This window comes from Poecilia reticulata, linkage group LG5 (genome assembly GCF_000633615.1).
Source record: "Poecilia reticulata strain Guanapo linkage group LG5, Guppy_female_1.0+MT, whole genome shotgun sequence".
In the NCBI taxonomy this organism is placed as follows: Eukaryota; Metazoa; Chordata; class Actinopteri; order Cyprinodontiformes; family Poeciliidae; genus Poecilia; species Poecilia reticulata.
In genome coordinates, this window is record NC_024335.1 from 19,718,365 (window position 1) to 19,741,877 (window position 23,513).

Genomic DNA, 23,513 nt, shown 5'->3' on the forward strand with positions numbered 1-23,513 from the left:
ATATATATGTAGTTGCACATCTCGTTTTCTTTCTTCACTTTCAAAGAACGAAAGAAGCAACTTTACCTATTTGCCTCTTTACTTCATTTCCAGTCGCCACAATCTTTTCCATCTCTTGGATTTTTTTCTCTCCTCCCCTCATCTCCTCATCTTTGGTGGGCGTGCTGCATACGAAGCATTTTCTCCACATTGTGAGTGACAGCCTGCCCCTATAGATAGCATCTCAGCTGAGATTTGTGCTTATTATGAAATTAATCCAGTGTGAAAATCACGAGCCGCGTGTCGCACCTCGGGGAAGCCCCCTCGGAGCGCTGCGACCGTGTTCCATCGTCTCTCTCTGCCTGCGGCCGACGTTGTGCACGCATCTGCATGACAAAACATGCTCCTTCATCCATGCCGCGACAACACAACGCTAATAAACCTACTACGCTCATCTCACACTTGGTGTTCGTCTTGAAGATAGGCTGACATTTCTATTCTGATCAGTTTTTGGCCTTGGCAAACACAAGCCCCCTGGGATTTCATGGCCCGCACAAAGGACAGCTAGCCGTGCCTCCCACAGAGTCATACTTTTTGTTTGTCTTTTTGTTTGACAGCCGCATTCAACCCGTCTGCCTTCAGGATTTCTAGCTGTTGAGAGTAGACAAGGTCAAGGCAAGGAGTTGGCTTCTGCGGCTTGTGAGCCGAGTCTTTTGGTAGCTCAGACGCTTCCGTGCATTTAACAACAAAGTGAAGCTCTATATCTGGTACAGCTAAACACAGTGCCAAATGAACACAGGTCATCAGTCTCCTAATGGCAGAAAGAAAGACAAATGTACCTTCTTAGAGCAGACCAGGAGTTTCTTACTGTGGCGATGGAGCAGCTGGTTTACCTGTGGGAAGTCCTGCAAAAAAAAAAAGAGATCTTATCAGCTCCAAACATTAAGAAAGTGTTTTCCGTCTGCTATAACACAAACAACCACGACTGACATTATAAATGTGTTAGTTGTGACACTAGCAAATGTATACATGTTGCTTTTTTCACACTTTGCATCCTTACAACCACAAGATGTATGCTCATACGTGTATTTTAAATTTTTTTTTACTTTAAACAATAGACCAACACAAATTACAGCATAATTGAGAAGTGGGAGAAAAAAGATCAGTTGTTTTAAAGGTTTTTGAAAAAAAAAAAAAAAGTGTGCCCTGCCTTTGTGTTTAACCACTTTTACTTCCGATACCCCAAAATACCATCAAGGGCAACAAAGTGCCTCTGACATCACCCGATGATGAAATAGGATCCACCTGCGTATAATTTATTCTCAGTATAAATCCAGCTGTTCCATGAAGGCCTTTGAGGTTTTGCTAGAGAAAATTGGTGAACAAAAAGCCTCATTAAGTCAAGAAACAAAGCAGAAAGATCAGGGAGAAAGCTGTGGAGATGCATAAAGTTGGTTTAGGTTACAAAACAACATCCCTGACACTGAACATCTTGCGAAGCACTCTCTCTATCATCTATCAATCTATCATTCGAAAATGAACGTACTATGGTGTCGCTTTAAACCAGCCAAGACATGTCCACGCACAGAATGGAAAGTCAAGGATTAGGCAAGCTTTAATCACAGAAGCACCAAAGAGAGCCACGGTAACCCTGGAGGAGCTGCTGAGATCCAAAGCTCGGGTGGGAGAATCTGTCGACAAAGCTTGTGTTTGTAACAAAACGTAAAAAAAGTTCAAGGGTGAGGAATACGTTTGAAAGGCAATGTGTTTCAAAGTGAGCAAAACGGAAGAACTAATTGCTTTCACTGCTGAATTGAAAGCACAGAGTGAGTTAATTCGTGTTTGAAAATGGAAAGTTGTTTCATCTGATTGTACAGACAAGCGAAGTTATTCGACTTCCAAAAGATGGTCGTCAAGATAGTCGTTTGGAGATGTGTCTCACCGTCTTCATTACTCCCTATTGTCTCGACGAGAGCTTTGTTTGTAACATCAATTAAATTTTGGAGACGGCAAATTGTCATATCTTTATAGATAAAGGATTCTAATTAAAAACCAGAGATGAGATTAGAAAAAAATGCTTCCAGAGGCAGTAGCTCTCCAGACAACAACGTTGTACAGCAGTCAAGCACCAGCCTTTATTTTTTCTGTTGCATAATGTGACTTTTACGTATCATCATTGCACAACAGAGGCATAGTTCGACTTAATATAGTAGCATTTTTATGATTTAATAAAAAATGTTTTTTAAGATCTTTCTCTTCGCATTTTATTCATTTGTTTATTACCCGTGCAGTGAAAACATTTAGATATCACAGCAGTTCTTCATTGGTAAGAATGTATCTGAAACAGCTTTTTCAATAACCTTGCTGATGAGTTTGAAGGTTGGAGATCGGACTAGCAATTCTGCAGTGGTGACTTGTCCAGATTGTTCTTTTTCAGCAGTGGTTTCATATCTGCTTTTTTTTTTTAAGCCTGTGGGAAAAACACCTAATAGTTGTTTCATGTTGTCCCATTAACATTGCAGACTGGCGTGGTGGGAAACAAAATGAATGTTTTGTGGCAAATGCCTGTACATTTCAAACAGATTCCCTCCTGAGGAAGGTCGTTGAAAAGACAACTTCTATAATCTAATAGGTTCTCTGAACAAGCCATTGAAAGTTTTGACACATCTGAGGCAAGAATTAAAAAACTATAAACCAAAAATGTGACAAAAAATGGAGAAACTATAGTTCTGACTCTTGTGTAAATCTCATGTAGATCGTTGAATTTAAACAGCACATTTAGCAAGCTTCTGGCATAACTGGTTGTATATTTCAGAAACTGTTGAACTCATTTCACTTGTTTGGGGAAGCTTAAGTACTTTTAATGATGTTGAAGTTGGGGATTTCGGAAGACCATTCATACAGCTTAACGTTCATCTTTGCATAGCATGAAACCAGTTTGATTTTTGTGATTGTCCTTTTGCAACAGAGCCTTATCGTGGTGCAAGTACCTTCATGTTTGACAACTGGTACAGTGTTCTTGGGCTTGAAATCCCGCCGACTGTGACTCAAGATTTTTTAAATGGCTCATTTTCCAGACACCAAATAACATTAACTTAGCGCCAGAAAATGGATGGTTGTTCTTTTTAAGCACTTGTACTGTGAGACTCAAATGGAAGTACAGAAACGAGGAAATAGTAAATTTTGCATAATACATCCCCTTTAGTAGCGTCGCTCATAACAAGATTTATTGTAATCAGTACCTTTCATCAGAGAGATACTGGTGCTATTATTGTCAGTCTGCCCAGAGCTTTTCTTTTGCTGACCTCGGGAATTTATCTGCACAGAAAAAAAACCTCAAAACTATTTCTATAGTAGCAGTGATTATAGGCGAAGGCAGGTCTGATTTTCCAGCAACCCTCGTTTGCTCATGTATACAAGCTGAGCTCTTCATTGTTACGCGCATAACTTTGGTTTTCAGGGCATGACTTGTGCTGACAGTAACAGTAAGAGCTGAATGCTGCAGCAGTGCAGTGAAGCAACATTAACACGGTGCATTAGCCTAGCTTTCTTATGACACACTTTCAGCTGAGGCAGCCAGCGTGAGCCAAATCCGAGCACTTCGCTGCGAGCCGCACGGCCTCCCCGCTGCTCGTCCCGATCACTGTCGCCTGAGTCTTTCTGTTAACGTGCTGCTGTTTTGTTTTGTCATAATGTCTAACTGCACTCTCAGACCCCAAGCCCCGTGTGCGTAGCTTCCCCCCCCCCATCTCATTTCTAAGTTTTACAAAAAGAATAGTCTGCTCAGACGATCCCAAAGCGAGATCGATACAGAGCGAAGGCCGACTCTCTCTCACCCTTTCAGTATCGCAGCAGGTGCCCCTTTTGACCAAGTCAAAGTCTCACTGCGCAGTCAATGAGAGAGGAGTGGAGTCTTTCTACTCCACCTTTGTCCTTTGTACTCACAATCAGAAACAGAAGAATGCTCTTAGCAAGAGGTCTCCAAGTCAATCAGTCAGAGTTCTGTCTGTGGGTCATGGCCAGGTAAGGCCTTTTGATAAACCCTTACATCGACGACAAGTACAAGACCCTTAAAAGCTGCATATTTTAGAAGCTTCTCACATCACATGAGCCCACGAAATCAAACACACACAAAGACTCATCGGTGAGATCAGTATCGAAAATATTTTGGGTCAAACATGGTTAAAAGACCACAAAGAGTCCAGCACAAAATTTGCTCTGCCATAAGTAGCTCACATAAACCGCGGTTCAAACAGTTTGCATTCACTTTGCTCATTGTCCTGTTAGAAGTTGATTCTCCCTTTCAGTCTTCTGGGGAGGTTTTCTTCCAATGTTTCCCTGTTATATTAGCTCCAGTAGTGTTTTCATGAACTGATTAATTTTCTTGACCCTGCTGACGAAAACAACCACGGACAGCCGTGCTCCACAGTGCACAGATTATTTTCCACCACACATAACGCTACGCATGCTGTACTCATGTGCGTATACTTACTAGAAGATTTCTATGGGCAAAGTTATCTTGACTGAATGGTTTTTTTTTGGGCATCAGAGTAAAGTTGGTGAAACTAAATGTATTAGTCTGTCAGACCGTTTATCTTTTTTTATGCACTCCTCCATTAAAAGACTGTTTTTGCGTGAAAAGGTTCAAGGGGTGTGAATACTTCTGCGAGGCTCTGCATCCGACCAATCGTTGCTGCTGAAAAACTGAAGCTTGCAGCGGCGAGAGGCTTCATTTTGTTTAGCTTTGCCCTGCGAGTGCTACTTTCTTGCTCTACTTCCTGCTCCACTTCTTGTCCCCTATAAGTGAAGCTTTGCTCTGGCATACTTTGCTTCTTTAAATAGTCCATCACAGCTGACAGATGTGCTTGCTGTTGAAACATCTTTTTTTTTGTGAAATCATATAAAACAGTCAATAATGGTATTTCTGATTAATACAGATGGCAAGTACAACTGCAGTCAGACAGAGCTTTTATATTTGCTAGCACAACTCAACAAGTCCTTTGTGGATTGCTGTGAAATTTGGTGCAGACATTGATGGTTCCCATGGTACTTGTGATGGGTGTCAAGGCAATTTTCTGAAGGTCTTGCCTTTTTGTCTGCGAATCGACCGCATTTTCATTCTGTCTTGCCCCCGTCTCAGACAGAAAAAACCCCAAAAAACATTTGGTTTAATCTCAAGAGATGGCCAAACCTGAGTGCAATCAAATTACCTGTACACTGAGTCGACTATTTTGAATCATTAATGTGCTTTGATAAAAAAAATATATATATATATGCTTTTAAATGCAACCACAAACATGATTCATTTCTAATTTGAAATTCCTGTTACTACGAACAACTGTGACCGACGGTAGTATCACTATAAACAGACCATCAGCTGGAGCTTGTTAATTTATAGTGAGTATTTTATGATCGGAAGAGCAGAAGAGCAGTGTCACAGGTACACACCTATCCTGTCATGGACATGAATGTAGTTAATTATGTTGATGAATGACAGATGCATACATTAATGTTTGAGAATGTGTACCTAAGCAACACTTTTTTTTTTTTTTTGCCACCGACAAGCTTTTAATTGTGATTGAACATTTGACCACTGTTAATGTTTGGCTTCCTAGCACAGAGTCAGACTGTAAGCATTCATTTCATTTGTGTATTCAGATCACTGTTGCGTTGAAACACCCAGTTGTTTCCAGGTTTTTAGGTGTTGGGTCGAAGGGAAACTGAACAATCAAGAAGATAGGCCCCCAGTTTTCCCACCACAGACAGTAAAACAGCTCCGCAGTATGATTTTGGCACCAGCACGCCGACCAGTTGTGACACTTTTTTTTAATTTTTTTTTTTACCTCGACTCTGTCAAGCACAAATCTGGTCACTGTAACCAAATAGCTCCGTCTTTATCTGGGTGTCAAACTATTCTATTCTGGGTGTCAAACTATTCTATCAGTAAATTTCCGCTGAGGTAGGAAGGAGTTCATTTTCGCTCGATTTCTCTCAATTTTGACGAGACACTGGCTTCTCTACGGGCAGTAACCATGGTTTTCTTGGTAATATTTGTGTTGCCGCCCAACATCCTAACTAGATCACTTTCTTCTGAGGATGGTGATTTGGATCACATAGTTTATAGGCAAACATTTAGAGTGATGCAGCAGGAAAATCATCTCAAATTCAAATCAAAAGTAGTTTTAAAATGGATTTAAAAAAAAGGGCTTACGTTAAGCTTTCTGAATGGCCTTCCCAAATCCCTGAGCCTGATCCTGTTTTAAATTTGTGGACTATACTTAAAAGTCGCTTCCGTGCCAACTTCACCAAATGCTAAGAAGAGTGTTGAAATACCCAGGCAGAATTATGGCTGAAAGCTGATTGATGACTGCAAGCAAGAGAATTTTAACCAAATATTAGAGAAGGTTTATTGAGCCTAAATTGAGCCTAGAGAAAAATCTGCCTTAAATTAACACTTTTCTTCTCAATTATGGTTTTTAAAAATCATTTAGGTTTGTTTGTCCTGTAAAAATCCCAGCATGACAAAGATTCAAAGGCACTAGTATTACTGGCATTTCTTGAGTTTACTGCGAGCAGAAATTTTCTGTCCTCTAATAAATGAGTTGTCCAGTCTGACGGCAGCAGCTCCGTCCTAACCGTACTCCTACAGACCGGCAGCAGAAGGAAATCCAGGAATGATGCGTCATGAGTTGTTTGTATGGGCTGCTTCTACAATGGAAACAGACAATATTGTGTACAGAACCACACCAATTCGTGCTGTACCACTGGGTCAAAATGAGGCCGATGTAAAATAAACCCACCTTAGTTTGTATTGAACAAAAAGGGCTCATTATGAGTAAAGTTTAAAGCTTCTTGGTCCGAATAGCTCTGGACTGCAAGAGTGCGCCAACCACTGCATGCTCCAAGGAGGACTATGCATAATTAAAAAAAACAAAAAACAAAAACAAAAAACATGCTAGAGGCACTTTGTATTGCTTGGAATATTAATAAAAAGCTATATTTATTACATTAGAAATAAATAGCAATACATGCTCAAAGAATAGTAAAAAAGAAAAAAAAGTAAAATTTTGACTTTCTAATCAATTGACATTCTTTTTATTTAGTCTTTTCAGTGACTCAGCAAACACTTGTTATCTCTGTGTTCAATTTGTCAAAGGGTTTTTATTCCACTACATATTGTTTGGAGGCTTTTCTCCCCTTCCTAAATTGGAGAATTTTAATAATTTCAATTAAAATTTTTAAAAAACTTTTTGCACTAACAGAACAGGAAGTGCTTTTATTTTGATATTTTCACACAGACGTATCAGTCACTCTCTCCGCAAGACAATGCCTGATGTGACCTCTAGTACTGACACTTGACACTTCAGTTTCTCGACCTACTCCCGTCAGGAGTGCTAAAGATGTGACTAGAGAGGGTAAACATCAGTTCGACTGTTTGCTGATCCCAAAAACAGGTGTGAATTCCTGGACCTGTTGGGAATCTATGGTATTTAGTGCAATTTGCGTTGTGAATCCCATGCAGAAATAAATGATGATCGGATGCGCAAAGCTGCTGCCAAACGCTGCTGCTCTCACAATACCCGAGTTTCAGTAATTGTCTGCTGAAAACAATAGAAAATACTTTAATGGACGTTCATGAATTCTGCATCTACACACGGGTCAACAAGAGATCCAGATTAATTTGTGTGAATGTGAAGCAAACAACTGGAGTTTACGTCAGTGATCACCGTGAATGAAGGCTCTTCCCTGATTGCCCCCTAGACCCTCCTCGCTATGGTTACGACCCCTAATGACCACCATTGTGACAGCAGCTGTAGTCGCAGCAACAGTTGGTTAGTTGGGCTCTTTCACGCAGAGACAAAAGGGGGACAGCATGAGGAGGAAGAGAGGGCAGGAGACGTACTGTCATCAGCAGTCAGATGGGGCATTGATCAGCCTCTGCTGAAGCTCCACTAAATTCACCCGCCCAACCCGTTATTTCGGCCTTTTGTTACGTCTTCTGTCTCCTGCACACGTTTTCCTCATCCATCCCTTATGCTATTGCTTTGTTTTCAATAGATGATTAGCTTCCTAATGTTCTCCTTAATCAGATGGATTCTTTAGAAATCATAAATGTACATCGCCAATCATCATCGTGATTATTTCCTCGTCGCTCAAGCTGAGGGATTTCTTCACATTTACATTCCCCGAGAACAGCCAAATAAACACGAGCGTCTAATCATTACCGGTTTTCACCTCCTTTCACATCCGTTTCCCGTTTGTCTAAAATACCCACTACCACTTTCACGTCCCGCCCTCGCCACCTCCTTAATGTCTCGACCTTCTCATGCTGGCTCTGTAATTTACTGTCCACTCTTTCTGCTTATCTGTCTCCACATCAGCATCTCCAGGGACTCTGAATGATCAGCGTGCCCTGTGAGTGCCTGCGCCGAGAAAGCCTGAAATATTGATGTCCCCAGGTGAAGGCCACCTCCAGCACACTCAGCAGGGGGGAGATGCAGGCGGGGGCCGTGTTCGGGTGGGCTCGTGCAGTGCAGGTTGAACTTTAGCGAAAGCAATAACATTGCAAGCAGGTATTCAGACTGAAGCAATTGGGGATAAACAAGAGAGCAAATTTAAGGCTGTGCTAAGTTTTTAAATAAGCCCGTGAGAGCCAGACTGCCAGCTGGCTTCCTCATCAGCATCTGGAGGTTTGCTTTCAGGTTTCTGGAACGGCATCTAAGAAAGCGCCCATATGGCAGTCTGATCTGAAATCAACATCAGTAATAGAGATGCTAGTCCTCAGTGAAAATGCGCTGAACTTATAAATTTATTTACACCGAGTGAAAAGATGCATAACCCTTTTTTCCCCCCACTCACAGTTTGAAATTGGATCAGGGAAACTTTCCTGTTTAGGTCAGTGAGGATTACCCCAAAATGATTTCAATTTGCTAAATGTCAAAAATAATGAAGATTTTAAAGATTTTTAACATTCAAAAAGGTTCAAATGACCTTAAAACGGTTTGAGAAAGCCCAGATAAAGATGTCATGGTTTTGTACACTTTTGATCGATTAACTCACTAATTCTAAGTTAATTGGAGGAACACATGTGGATGTATTTTAGTATACTGCATTGCAAATACACTACTTCCTTCTTTAAAACTACAGCTGTTTTTCTAAATCAAAATCAAATTAGCGACAAATGCTGTTGACAGCATTATACATGTAATAATAATAGCAAGTCATTTTAGCAGACAGTAGGAAAAGGAGAGAATTTTATTCATAGTTCAATCTTTAGGGACAATATAGTAAAGGTTCAAAGGCCATGCATCAAAAACTTTAAAGTATGTCACACTAACGATACATTTTTATCAAACTTTATGGCCATAATGACAAGTTAATGTATTTGCTTTGGATATATGCACTTATTTTAGGCCCTGTAAATCTTTGCTTCATGTTCAGAATGGAGAGTTTGGCCTTTTTAGTCATATGGAGAAGATTTGCAGACTTGATGAAAAATTGATGAAGTGAGGGAAACTAAAAGTGCAAATGCAGTTCAGATGTTATGGTTCCTGCTGTTTTTTGTTTTTTTTTGTAAAGATACAAAAAAAGTCCCTGCTTAAAGTCACAGAGACTTTCTTCCCTTCATGTTAGCGCTGCATGTAAACTATAATGTTCACAACTGCGTATTAAGAAGACATTATGTGAGAGAATGTGAGTCACAGACTCGCATCATAATTTAGTAATTTGACTTTTCATAAGGCAAAAGGAAAAAGATCTGACAGATGACAGTGTCTTGTGATTAATGCAGATGAACAGATTTGGAGACAGAGGTATACGGCAGTAAAAAAGGCTTTTGACACAATAAAGAATAAAGGAAAAGGATGTCTGTCTGAGCTTCCGTCGGCCCAGCATTGCATCCATCACAAAGCGGTAAGCCGACATTCCCAGCCGCCTGTCAACATTTAGGCTAACCTACTTTCCTCTAAGCATCAATTCCAAATGCAAATGCAGATATGAAACTTTTCAGCATAGATACATAAATTATCATTTATAAACCTTTCTGTCTAAATCACAACAACAAAGAAGGAGTGCTTTGTGTGTTGCCGAACCGCTACGCTGGTTTAGTCTAATTTAGTCGAATGTTTAATGTTTATATAACTAAAATATGCTCTTACACAATTCGTCACCGGTGTTGCTCTTTGTACTGTATAAAATCAAGATACAATACCAGTTTGCAGAGTCTTTTTTTGAACTTAAAAATATTTAGAAAGCACTTAAACGGCTTTGAATCCGATCAGGACGTTAAAATGTTTTTGTCAAATGAGTAGAAATGTCCTTTATTGTCCCACAGTGGGAAAATCCAGGTGCAACAACAGCAAAGAAACAAGAAACAAAAAATATATAGAGACACAATTAAGAATAATACACTGTACAATAAGGTGCTTAAATAAAAAATAGAACACTGTGCAGTTATCACAGATAGCGTACGCCGATCAAGTGAATATTTACAAAATATGAAAATAAAACTGTGCAAATATCAGGAGAAATGTTGTTGAAAATGTTGAATGGCATTCAGTTCCAAACTGTGTAATAGAAATTAGACTCATTAGTGGGATTCTTGTTAATAAAAGTATGATGGAGGCCAAATAAATACTGCCAAAGGATGGTTGGAAAACAAGTATCGTTTGTATGCCAACAAATAATCTACTGTCTAAGACTGAGGCTTATAATATTAAAGTTATGTGAACAATTCTTGAAAATTGAAACTTCAGATATGTATTTAATTACACTGTTCTCACTCACAATCACAGTGTTGGCTGCAGATGTTTGTGCTCAGCAGGAAGGAGGTCAGACTGGCCCGAAATGTGGTTTTATAACAATACCCTCTTTGACATGAATAGAGATCATATTTACTTATTCACTTATTGTTTATATTATGTGTAAAAAGCTATTGAAATGAGTAACGAAAGAAAATAGTTACTCACTCAAAACGTGTTCATATTAAACCAATGATTAATACGTTTAAAACAATTGAAAATGTGGCTCAAGTGGGAACCGAGTGTCACACACAGCTTGTTGAGGTTGCGATCGTGGTTTTGTGAAAAACCCAAAGCCTTTAAAACACCGAAAGCCAAAGGACAACCAGCAAGACAGAGAGCAGAACTGAAGAACTCCTGGATTGAATGAATCGGTTGACAAGTTTATTTACGCAGGAGGGTGACTGACTTGTAAGAGGAAACAGTTGAGTGGTTACAGTGATGACGCATAAATCCAGGACACTGACAAAGTTTAGACAGAAAACAGATTTATAAAACAATATATAAACACAGAATGGCTAATAATAAATGAACAACATGCAATGACAAAGCTCTACAAATATAGTCGAGAAATTGGGAGATGACCAAAAAACAACAACAAAAAAACTCCAAAGTTCACTGCTAGATAACAGCAGCGGCGGTTTTGCTAATTCAGAGATCATGCTAAAACTTTTGGTGCTTTCACACATCGTCATTATTTTGCAGATGTCTTACAATGAATGAGCACATCATCAGTCGTTAACGTCGTCATTGGACACTTTGTCACGCAAAGCGGGACCCTTGGGAAATGATGTGAAAGCATGCTATTGGTTCCACTAAGCAAGAGACGAAACGTATGCTTTCTCTGGATATAATATTGTCTTTGATCATACGTAACATAGGAACCCTTCAGATGAAAACGAGTAAAACTAAAGCTAATGCAGGACATCCACTAAACTGCCACTGTAACCACAAATTCAGGCATCAAAAGTTTTTGCCAGTGGCCTCCTTAAACTTTATTACTGTTTTGACTCGAAGCAGATGAATATTTTTTTGTCAGGTTTTGTAGAGGAGGTGCAAACAATGTCAACACAGAGCAAAACAAATTGGCATAAAAAGAACAAAACTGGGCCCGAGGTAGACTGAATGATAATTACATGGCACATACTCAGCGGATGGTTCTTCGTTTGAAAAAGAGGATATTAGCCCTCAAGGGTCAGAACACTTGTGACATACTTGAATAAATGCATTTGTAAATGATTTATTAGGAAGCCTATTTTAGGCACAGTGAATTGGTCTCATGTCAGAAACCCGGCTCATTTCATGCCTCTTTAGATTTGTTACAACACTGTCGGGCTTCATCAACACAAACTAGCGCGCCGTTGTGCTATAAAGTTATTGTCACGTTTAGTTAAGGGCTGTAAATACACAGGGCCTTGCAGAAGCATCCATGCACCTTTTTTTTCGCATTCTGTCACATAACAGTCACAATTATCAACATATGTTGTTGGTATCGTGTATTTTATAACAGGTCAGCACAAAGTAGTGCACAATCTCAAAGGAATTTATGATATTTTAAACAAAAAACAAATATAGCATGGATTTTTTGTCCAACCCCATTTACTGTGATGGATCTAAATAAAACCCCTCACAACCAATCAGCTTAACAAATAGCAGACCTATTTGTGATTTAACCTCGGAAAAAATACAGATGTTTGGAGATTTGTTTTACAACATTAGCAAACAAATAACATTATGAACACAGTATTCCAGCACGACAATAACCGTAAGCAAGCAGTCAGAGCAGCAGTTGAATGGTTTTCATGATATCATATGCTAAAAACGGCTTAGGCCAAAATCTAATTGAGAATCTGAAGCAAAACTTGAAAACTGACGTTCACAGTCGCTCTTTATTAAACACGACTGATCTTGATGGGCAAAGATGGACGGACAGAAATTAAGAGACGGTAAATGTGGAAATGTGGTTGACGTATACAGTACCTCTGGAAAATTGCAACTGTTGTTGCCATGAAATGTAGCCGTTTTAAAAACCATGTGCAGCCTTTCACTTCACAATGATTAACCGCTTCCGTGTTGGTTCATCACACAGGACCTCGATAAAACGCACGGACATTTGTTTTTGGCAAAAGCCTCTCAACGTCGTCTTCTTATATTCTTATGCAAATATATCTTTTAAACTGCGCAGGCGTTTTGGGAAATTTATAATCCGCATTCAAATGTTAAAATATTTGCAAAAACAAACATCCCAAATCTCCAAGTGAGGTCACTTGTGCCTGACGAGGTGAATGAAGGTGACTCACGACCCTCCAGCACAGCCGCATTCCAGGAGCCGCGCTGAAATTTAATGAGCTGAATGAGTGTGACCCGCGAGAGAGCAGGGGCTCGGACTCTGGAGCTTGAATGAGGTTTTCATCAGATGAAACACCTTTTTTGCCCAGCAAATGGCAACAGTGAGGACATTAAAATGCAACATTTATGAGTTGACAAAAGGGCCAAAATGAGGTCATGCTCAAACACTGGGATTTTTTATTTTTTAATTTGTGGAACTCACTAAAAGCATCCGACTAAAACTGCTGCTACCTTTTTGGTGATTTCATTATTTTTATTTGGTTGGCATTTCAAACAAATCAAATTTCAGCTCTCTTGCATAATAAATCCACTAAAAGGCCCGCGAAATACAGCAACATCATTTTAATCTGCTAAAACTGACAAATGAAAAGGCATTTCTGACTGTTTTTTTTTTCTGAACAAAACCCCCATGCTGCAAAACTGAGGCGTTATTAAAAATGCAGCTAGATTTACTGATATGGCATTTAATAATTAGTTTGAATATTTTGGTGTTTTTCCACAAACCTATCATTTGCCTTTGACACATTTTAATAAAGGAGATAAGTTCTGCCTAAATGACATCTTTGCTGCCTCTACGTTTAGAAAAGGTAAAGGGTTTTTCAATAAAAGCAGTGTAATTTTCAGAGGCACTTTTAAAACAAAGAGGTGTGAATTATGTCAGCAAATACCTTCAATACGTATTTTCTCTAATATTTTTATATCATGGCACCAGCAGAGTGCTTTGCTTATGAATTCTGCGTTTTATTTAGTGACAAAACAACAGAAGCACACAAATCAGATTCCAGCTTTTTTTTTTTTTTTTTATCTAAAAAAGTTGATCAGTTTTATATTTTAACGTTTTATGTTGGTATTTTTTGAATTACTTGGTTCACCTACTGTTTCCTGGAAGACGTGCTGCGAGCCCTAAGCTCAGTATTTCATGTTTGGCATTACTTTCACTCATCTTTCATAATGATAATAAATGTGGCATTTCAAATTATTGTCAGTTGGATAACATTTAAATAGCACAAAATACTATGCAAATAAAAATAGGTTCCCTACTTACAACCCGTTTCTGTCTAACCTGCCGGTTTATGTCAATTAAATTTTTTTGTGAAACGCAATAAACAGAAATTTTGGCAGGGATTAAATTAGGACACCCACTATATTTAATAAAATGCCATTAGTAATGTCAAAAATTACACACGCGCATATCACACCAGGTGTCCAAGACTAAAAGATTGCTACACAACATTTAGAAGGAGGTTTGCCTCGTTTAAACATCAAATATGAAGTTACTGCAGTAAAGGGGGGAGCGGGTGCCAAGGTAAAAATCAAAGGAGCCGTCTGAAGCCGACATAAAGAAAATTGTGTAAGTTCATAAGTGGTTAGAGATTTTATGAGGTCTCAAAATAATTTGTCAGTCATTCCACTGCATGTGAAACAGCCTCCAAGTGGAGAAAATATAAAATGGCTCCTGTCGTCCCCAGATCTGCCTCAACCAAATACTTTCTCTGGCATCTCAACAAAAACACATGTAAGCTGGTACAATAAAAAAAACTTTGAACGTTTGAAACCGTATCTTCATAGTACTGTGATGCACCTTAAAACGAATACTTTGCAGCATGAATCAAAACAGACATAAAGCTTGTAGTGACGGATAAAAAAATCCCATTTGACAATATGTTTTACAGTAGCTACTCGACATTTGTTTTAGGCAGATTATAACGCCCTAAAACAAATGTACCGAACCGCGCCGTAGTATTCTGACCAGCATACTCAGCACATCTAAAAATAAATTTTAAAAAAAGATGGCGACATAGAAAAGAGCATGTAGCATCCACTTGCCCAGAACTCTGCATGAACTGTCAACTTGTTGCTTAGGATTCGACCTGACCTTGAGTTGAGCGTGTAAACCTCAGACCTCCCATCCAAACTCAGTGGCAGCAGAAAAAAAATCCATGCCAACGCCTGAACCCTTGTTCTAAACAAACACTGCATTTACAAGTCAGCAAATTATACGTTCTTTATTATCTTATGTACAGTCCTGAACTAAAAGACAACTTGGATTTTAGTTCAGCAGGCATGTTTTACATAAACTATGATGGTTTTCAGGGTGTAGGTTTTAGAGTGGTGGTGAGAGTCTTCAGCTATAGATTTGATACCATCCTCCATAAAAATAAAAACATAGTGACCTCTCCCACCTTCTAGCATCAACATAGAAAAGAGCAATGGGGTAATAGAATCTGATTGAAATAACTTTTTTTTTTAAACATTACCATAAAAACACTACATGCATTCAGAAAGTTGCTCATATAGAACATCATTTTCTGAACACACACACACACGCACGCACGCACACACACACACACACACACACACACACACACACACACACACACACACACACACACACGCCCACTGGACGGAGACCGACAACACTCTGCAGCCAAGTGAGCCATTACCTCCCAGCACAGACGACCCCTGAAGGATTAACCAGCAATCCTTAAATCTACGCTCATCATAAAAAAACCATGACACAAGCTCTTGCAGGGACACTGCTGCCGCACTACCAGCATTCACAGTAACACAAACAGGCACTGTCAGAGCCCAATCATTATCAAGCATCAGCAGCCTAACTTCCCCCAGCGAGCTCTACCCCAGGGTTCAAATGTCAGACTGTCACAGCGATTTACTAATCCCGGAGCAGACGTCACGCCGTGGAGGCGAGAGCTTCTGTTGTTATCGGGAGTTTGCCTTCGGTGTGGTACTTTTCTCCTCAAGAGATAATTGCATCTTCACTCGGTTTCACACTGGACCAAATGAAGCTGCTGCACAAGATCGACTAAAAGAAGCAAGAAAGGAGCAAAAAGTAATCGAGTTCAAGTCAGGATTCTCACAGCGTTTATTCTTTCCAGACATTATTGAAACCTGCTTCTAATGTAAGGCACATGAAAGCAAGTTAGTTCAGGACATAACGCAAAAAGTGCAGAAGGTTAACAGAAAAAGTCTCACTTTCCGACTAACCCTTCTGGAAGCATTTTCAAATGAATTAAAAAATATCTGAGAAACATTAAGAAAAAAAAAACACTAACACTCTCTTGGAATGAGAAGTCAGAAGATTTTATCTTTATGCTTTTTTTCCACTGACTGAGAGGACTTTGACACAATGTAGGAGTTTGTTTTCAGTGCATGGTCCAGTTTTTTATATAGGGCAAAAACAAGGACAGTGACATTTTTAGGAGGGGATGGGAGGAAGAGGAATGAGAAGGAAGAAGATGAGAAAAATTGTGAACTATTAATGCTCCAAAGAAAAGAAACAGTTTCCTCTGAACAGAGCATGAGCCAAAATAATCAACCATTGCTGCCTTTTGTTGAGCTGTGACTGGAGAACTCGACAAGCACAAAGGGATTCGAAAAAGTATCCATACCTACTGAACCTTTTCACACAGTGCCATGTTAAAACTGCTGCAACCACAGCTGCATGTATCTTAGGATTTGTTTTTACAAGATCTGCATGTCATTTGCCCCTCCTCCCCCAAATTGTAAAACAACAACAACAATAAAACAAAAAGTACTTTATTCTACATAAAGTATTCTGCAAACGAGACTGCTTCAACAAAGGCCTATTGCCACTCACTAATAAAAGCCAGATTTTTGGAGTGCAAATTTTTCCATTTATGGCAACATTGTTGGACAGTTTACAATTAAGTCACTCTTTTCATTTTTTGGATAATGGGTTAAACTGTGCTTAAAGAAATGCTTGGGATATTCCTTTATAATCTCATTCTGCGCTAAACTTCTTCAAAACTTCATAACTGCCTTATCTCATGATCCTTTGGTTTTTATGATGCCGACTGTCTTCTAATGTTTTCTAGCAAACCTCAGAGGCTTTCTGAAAACCACTACATTTACTGAGATTAAGTGTGTACTCAGATGGACTATTTAATAAGTAGATGACTTCTGGAGACAATCTGATGCTCTGACTTTAATTTAAATGGATCTAAAAATAAATGCCCATCATACTTTTCAGATAATTTTCCTTCCTTCCCAATAAAATACATCAGGGTTTGTGGTCATCGTGTGAGAAAGTCTGTTAAATGTAAAGCATCAACAGTAAAGCATCCATCTTTACACTCCAACGCACAGATGTGCAACTTAAATATTAACTGTTCTTATGTTTTGCTTGCTTTCGTAGCACACACACGTCCTCTTTTCTTCGAAGCGAATCAAGAGTCCCATTTCTACTAACAGACAATCAGGTCAGCAGCTTGTCTATTTAAAGAGCCAGGCACAGTTTCCAGTAGGTATGGTCAGCAAGGTACTTAAATGCACAGTGTTTGGAAAACATAGAAACTCTAGGCATGACAAAACAAATAACCATTTTTAAGACATTCGCTTTAATGCACTTCTTTAGAGGTCGTGTGAGGTTTTCATTCAAAATATGCCTGAGCTCACGTGGCCAGCCAACAACGCTGCACAAGCACCAAGTGTACATTTGTGAAGGTCAGCCTCTTCTTACAACATCTTGGACACCCACAGCAGACGACCAGATGGCCGAACTCACAAAACCGCACGTACCGTCTTTGCAGTGACACACAGGCTGAATTATAACACCGACCTTATAGTCACATAACGTGACCTTAATGATGTTAAATGAGTCTGAAGCAATCAGTGGCGCATTGGAGAACAGTTGATCATTACGGCGGGTGGGATGGCAGGGGTCACCAGTGTTAGGTAAGGATGACCTAATGTCCTTTTTAAACCGTTTTTAACTTAAACTCTTAAGGCTTTGCAAAAATGTGTCCGGCCTCAAATAGCCGCAGTTTGCTAATCTTCCTGTTAATAAGTACTTGCTGCTGGAGAGAGATTTGATTTACTATTTATTTAGATTCCTAAACATCCAAAAAAGATTCACAGTTTAACCACTGATGACACACTCACTGAAATGACTTCCAGTATGCCACGTAACCCAGACAATTGGTTGTAAATCAGTAGAATATTAGCGTCTGGTTTTGATCTGGACATCGCTGCATAAACAGAAACCCTTCAAAGAAATATTGTCGGTAAACAAACCTCGTCTCGACATCAACATATTTTTAGTCATGTTTCTAGAAGAGATGCAAGGATCAGAGATTTTACTGCCAATTTTGGTGGGACATGCCAAAACCAATTTTTCTTTTTTTTTTTTAATGAGATTCTAATTTATTTTCAATACTGTAGCAAAATCCTTATCTTTAACTCCACCCCCAAAAAATATTTACCTGGCTTAACCACAAAGTGCTTAAAACATAAATAAAAAAAGGTGGATAGCTGTCACTATAACATGAGAAATAAACAAATATAGTAAACCCTTCAAACTAAAAGACAGAGGTATTTATTAAAACTAGAGTTGTAGCTTTTATGTCTTGTTTTACAAGCCTGAAAATGTAAACTGATTCATCACAAGACATTAAACATTATCCAATAGGAAAATGCTCAAATTTATTGATATGTTATATTGTTAATCCATTCAATTATGACTACATAGGAGTCTTTCAGTCATGACTGATTAATGTGTGTTCTTGAACTGTGGGGAGAAATGTGAGTTTCTGGTAAAAATAATGACAGACAAAAACAAAATTGCCCTTGCACATCCCTCTCACACAACCTAAGTTTATGTTAGACGAAAAGTTGGAAGAAGTCCTGTTGTCTGGCGATGCCAACATTAAAATTCCTTTCAGAAATCCTGAACAGTGTCCTCCGGACTAAAGCGAGCTGGGACTATCCAGCTGGTTATCAACACAGAGCTCAAGAGCAAGCATCTGTCATGGAGTGGCAGTGCATTAGTTCACATTGCATTGGTAATACGTGCATGTGTGAAGTCACCATCAATGCCGAACAATATGTGCCCTTTGGAGCAACATAAACTGCCATCCACATGATGTCTTCTTTTTAATTTTTTTTTTTAAAGAAAGTCCATCCAGTTCACAGTGAGACAGATCCACAAGTAAATATGCAGAGATAGCAGCTGAATGACTTCTAATCAGAGGTTTAAATGCTAAAGTTTAGCCCATTGTCTGGATTTCAACACTGTTTATCAATAATAAAGAATTACTGATCGCTACTGATGAAAACTGTCAATTGTGCTTCAGCTGATAAGCTGTTGATTAATTTACAGTACGGCAACCCGATGTAAAAAGTATGGATCAATAACACAGAGAAATAATTTCAGGGAAGTTAATGTCAGGGCAAACATGTGTTCCCACAGGAAGACAGAGAACATATCTGCTCGGATTATATCGCTTTACAACAGCACTCTCCGTATTGTTTCAGTCACAGACAGTACATCTTGCACACTGCTACTCAATGACGGCGCAAAGAAGGGTTTAGAGTCATCTAGAGCCATGCAATATGGAGAATATTTTACTTTTCTAGCTTGTCTCACAACATACTGTTAAAAGTTTCAACTATTCCACTCACTCATGCCGTTTTTCCACAGTAACTACTCACAGGAGAGCTTGTTAATAATCACAAAAGCACCATAGGCAGCCTTCGTCTATCTGTGTCGTTCTCCCAGGGTCCCGCTGACAGCAAATCACACAGGCCCCAAAGCTTTACTGGGTGACACACACTAAGACCTGATCAGCACTGTGTTTGTTGACTGTCTGGTGTGATGAACTAAAACTCACTTTTGTCTCTTGGGTATATTGGTAAAGTCTGTAGTCTTTAATATAGCCCAATTATTGGGCTATTTTTAAATACCTCAGAGACTATCAAATAAAATCTGACGAAAACATGTTTAGATCCCAGCGAATACATTTTAAAGCCTTTGGCAAAACCCTAATGAATCTAATTAAGCTATTATTGCATGTCTATATTTATGGACTACAAGGCTTTATAAATGCCAGACCCAGTTCAAGACATGATAATCTTGTTTGATTCACTGACCACAATAAATTAGAAGAAAAGCTTAAGTAAAAAAAAGAAAAACATGCAAAATAAAACACACAGTAGCTCAAGACAAACATATTCACATCACATGAGTTTGAACAAATGAAGGCACTCAGGCAGCAATAAGATTACAGGTGCTGCACATTGTCCTATCATGTAATACTGTTTTTTTTGTCAGAAAGGCACTAATAACCAATGAAATGCAAAATTAGTCACAATAACCCTGAAATATGCCATGAAATCCATAAGTCCATTTCTTCTTTTTTTATAACAAAGATGTTGTGTTTAAATAATATTTCATATTATTTAATATTGATTTGGTCAACACTGTATCTCACAGTATCTGGACCAAATTCTTCCTGGCTCTATGCAAAGTATATCTGAAAAGTAAACAGACACACACACACACACACACGCACGCACGCACACACACACACACACACACACACACACACNACACACACACACACACACACACACACACAAAAGCACTAAAGAGCACAGGTCTTGAATGGGGAGATTGCAACATTCATGTAAAAGCATGCTCACACACACACGCACACACGAGTCGTATTGCTAAAAATGTCTTCCAGTTACACGCAGAGAGAATAAATGCCTTTTTTTTAATCAGAGGGAGCCATTAATGGGCCTCCATTTTATATCAATGGAGCTGGTTTATTAAATCAGTGGTCCCCAACCTTTTTATTACTGCGGACCGGTCAAGACTTGGAAATTTTGCTGTGGCCCGGGAGAGGGGGGGGGGAGCGTGAACCAAGCTCTACTCATCTCCTCTCAACCACTGCCCAAACGCTCTCTGACTCTGGTCGCTATGGTAACGTTTATATATCCCTTCAAAATAAGATACAGATGCGCCACAAAAACGAACATTTTACTTTCGTGACAATTGTAACTCATGATAATGACTAATGGGAGCCCTGAGCTTGTTTCTCTGCAATGAGACGGTCCCATCTGGGAGTGATGGGAGACAATGACACCCGAAGTGTTGCTTGAGCACAGCCTGCTTGGTCTCTACTTGGCAAAGCAGTTTGAAGCTTCATTGCCTCATTAGCAGCCGGTCGCCGCATGTTACGCAGAGCGGCTTGTAATGTGGGACTCACCTACCGGTCCGGGATAAATCCATTCTCCTGTCTCTTCTCTGGGCCTTTTCCCGTTTGCAAAGACCCTTTCCAAAGACATCTGATCTGTTTCTTACTCATTTTGTTTGTGGGCTCAGTGTTGGCGCGCAAGTAATCGAGAGAATCCAGTTAAAGGATTTTCAAAATAAAAGATCCTCCAGACTCAAATAATACATAAAACGGAAATATTTAAGTATTTCTTGCGCGGCCTGGTGCCAATTGGTCCATGGACCGGTACCAGTCCACGGACCGGGGGTTGGGGACCACTGTATTAAATGACTCCGACAACCAGTGCACATTTTTATCGTCAGTAGAAGACACGAAGCATGTGGATGAAGCAGCACTTGAAATTTTTTATGATATACCCAGTGGTAAAATGTTTTCACTGGTGTGGGAAAAAAAATTGATATTTTATAGTCATTCTCTGCCCTGGTGGTCTGCAACACATTTTTGGTTTGCATTTTTAAATAAAGCTACGCATGAAAACACCAAATGCAGAAGTTACACTGCACTGCAACGCAATAAAGAAAAGCAGGATACTGACACTTTAATTCCTTCCTGCCATTTGAGTAATAAGTGAGATGTGACATGATGTGGGGCCTGGTGGCATTTGAGAGCAACAGTCTCTCAAATTCATTGAGGACTGACTCAACCTTATGAGTGTACGGTAAAGGGTTAGTGTTGTTTCACTTACAACGTTTAGCTACAGTGAACAACCAAAAAAACAATAATATAATTGGCTTCACTCTCCTCAGATAAACTAAAGGTTACAGCAGGTCATTCAATCAAAAGCACTCATGGTTTGATAGGCTTAGCCAACCTCATTAATCTGCTATGATTGGATAAGCACTCTTCGATGCACGGCTAAGGCTACGGCGAGGTGACCCTGTAATGGAGTACTGATTGTTGTTGGGCTATTGTGGAGGTCTAAATTCTCACTTATTACTTTTTTTATATAAAAGGGAAGGAAGTTAATTTTCTAAGCTCGAGTTACACGATATGACACAACATATAACTTAGTGACCAACTCCCACAAGAGCAAACATTAAGAAACTAAATGATAATTACATGCATTCTGATATGCAAAAAACATAATTCAATTCAGTTCCTTTGCATAGCACCAATCCAAAAATAGTACATCGAAACCAACCACACAGACAGATTCAATCATCTACATACATTCCTAAATTGTCACAGTCTTATGTCATTTTTTTAACAAAAAGTGTTATTTTTGTCCCTCCCAAAACATTATTTTTTTTGGGAGAGCAAGAGGTGGCGATTTATTTTGCAAAAATCACTTTTGACAAAAAATTATTTATTCCATTAATTTACAAAAGTCATATCAGGTATGAAGCAATGCTGTCCTGTTCATTATTCAAATTGATGAAGCACTCTTCTTTCTAAGGACACACAGCCAAACTGTACAGGGTTGTTGACTTTGAAGAATTTCCTCCAACTGAGCATGCATGTAAAAACAGCAGAAATGCAAACTTCTGGGGGAGGAGATGGCATGCATACAACTACATGTGACCTCAAGACAACAGTGCTGCTTTTTTTTTTTATCTTTCAGTCTCACAATCTTGTCTAATTATAAGTTCCCATAATCTTTTACTCCCCTCCTTTCGTATTTTAATTAACAGCATTAACCTTTTGAGTCAGCTGATGGGCACCGTGGTAAAGGACTGTAGCATTGAATTTAAGTAGCTCATATCAAAAGATATAGCAGCTTTATTAATACTTCAAATGTGGATCACATCAAAGCTCTCTAAAGCCGCTTCTTCACTAGAGCGGCTTTAACCAGTTCTGCCCCAGTCCAACAACTCAACCAGATTCATCCTCTGTTCGCAGGTCCTTGATGGCTCTGGACTCTGTTCCCCGTTTCTCCATATTCACTTCACGGGGAGCACAAACCGCGCTGGCCTAGCCGTGTTTTTTTTTTTGTTTGTTGCATGGAAGCAATTTGATTGGCAGCAGACTTCCTTCGTTTGATCAGCCCGCGATTTACGTCACTGCAAACTCCAAACATTTCTCATTCGGTGGAGCAGTGGACCGGTGGACATGCCGTCTGCTTTCAGAGAGCGGCTCAGTGTGGAGGAGCGTAATTATGAGTTTGATCTTGAGAAGCGCCAGGAGCACACGCGTCAACTTTTGGACCAGAACGACTGTGATTTAGCTGCCCTGCAAATTTTCCACGTCTCTCGGAAAGAACAGGCACGCAATGACAAAAAAAAAAGTGAGAAGCAGCTCTGGTCGACGTTCTGTCACAGCTTTAGGTTTTTACGCCAGCTGGTGTGAATGTGAATTTTATCCATCGTTTGGAATTTTTTTGTGTATATAT

At 39.3% G+C, this 23,513-nt stretch overlaps 1 protein-coding gene across 8 annotated transcripts in view; it reads right to left on the bottom strand.

Moving 5' to 3' along the window:
• The window catches only part of dlgap4b (discs, large (Drosophila) homolog-associated protein 4b), a 119,511-nt gene that overhangs the window by 66,921 nt on the left and 29,077 nt on the right, over nucleotides 1–23,513 (bottom strand). For all 8 annotated transcript variants that reach the window (XM_008409364.2, XM_008409367.2, XM_008409363.2 and 5 more), the window contains exon 2: nucleotides 819–884. The gene's annotated coding sequence lies outside the window, so the exon portion shown is untranslated. The remainder of the gene's footprint in view (nucleotides 1–818; nucleotides 885–23,513) is intronic.